Genomic DNA, 1,535 nt, shown 5'->3' with positions numbered 1-1,535 from the left:
AGTGGGGTCCGCCATGGCTCGGTAGGTCTGAGGAGGGCACTACAGGGCCTGCTTTGATTGTTCTGTTGGTTTAGTGCATGTGCGTGTGTTGTGTGTGCCAGGGCATGTATGTTGGGCTGAATCTTAACAACTAGTAAGGACTCTTGTCCGAGATATATTATGAGTCTCTAGCAAAACCAAAGATCCAGATCAAATGCATGAATAAGCATGTGAGTTCCTCAACGCTCTCGCAGCGAAAGTCTTTGGTTATCGCTAACAATTTAATACGAAATCTAATAAAGACATTTGGCTGAGTCTTTCATCAACTGGAAGTGAAAGCAACATTATGTCAATGGACAAGCAGGCAAAACAGTCATTGGCCCCAATCCTTGTCCTTAGATTTTAGGCAGATGGAGAAGAACCGGCTTGTAACATAAAACTTAATTTTCCTCTCTGTGAATTTCAGTAACTACTTAAAAGTTACTTTTGCGTCTGGTTCGTTGTGGATTTGGCCACGGCAAGCATGGGCAACATGAGGCACCCGTCTAGAATTCTGCCCAGTGTAGGTCGGTTAGAAGGTTGGGGGTTACATTCAAGGGCAACTGAAAAGAGAGTATTTTGGGAAAAAAATGATGTATTCCTACATAGTAAATGTGTAGCACTTCATAACTTTTTTAATGCCAGTTTTTAATGTCTGTTTTTATTCAGGTGCAAGCAGAGTTGAAAAGAAAATGGCATAGTTTGTGTTTAAACCGTTACATCAATCGAGATCACAGACTACACAGTTTATCAATTTCCCGCAACGGTTCAGAAAGCGTAATGCAATTTCAGCGGAACTCAAGGGCCCAATCGATCCTGCAAACCGAGACCATGGTCATTTAACCCGTACATGTTGTTAGGAGATCAGAACCGATGACTCTACAGACTATAACAAATGTACACACAGCTACGTTATTGGTTTCCTATGGGCAAGAAAACACGACTTTATCAGACGAAATCATGACCCATTATCGCTTAGATGACCGATGAACTTTTTAAACGAACCTTGGGGTTTATTCCCGCATTGCACTTAAATGTTGTATTTCTTTTCTATCATGCAAATCTAAATTATTTAACAGTATGTTTTGTGGTATTTGTTACGTGTTCAACTATTACGTTCTGATTCAGGGGTTGGCTGACTTGGTGGACAGGAGGGCTGGCACCTTTTGGCCCTAAGAGGGCAAGTTAAGCCAAAGTAGCCCCTGTCATGCCCATAAGTAACATAAACATAAACACAAACTAACGCACCAACACACACTTACACACAGAGTAACACACGCACGTATACTAATACCACCTTTACTCATACACCTACCACAGGGTAAGGCTGCGTTACGTGAGCCCACTAAACCCAAGGAGACCACCCCTGTTTGAAGAAGCCCCACTAAGCCACTCTACCCACCTAGGCCAGCCTGCCCCTGCCCCCCAGATTGATCTTATTTTAAGGGTCCAGGGGAGGAATCTAACTTAACCTGCAGCCGGGTCTTTGGGTGGGATGTATCCTCCGGATAGATACT

The sequence above is a fragment of the Sceloporus occidentalis genome, unplaced genomic scaffold, assembly GCF_023333645.1.
Source record: "Sceloporus occidentalis isolate IW3139 unplaced genomic scaffold, rSceOcc1.0.p SCAF_236, whole genome shotgun sequence".
In the NCBI taxonomy this organism is placed as follows: domain Eukaryota; kingdom Metazoa; phylum Chordata; class Lepidosauria; order Squamata; family Phrynosomatidae; genus Sceloporus; species Sceloporus occidentalis.
This window is presented reverse-complemented; position numbering follows the sequence as displayed.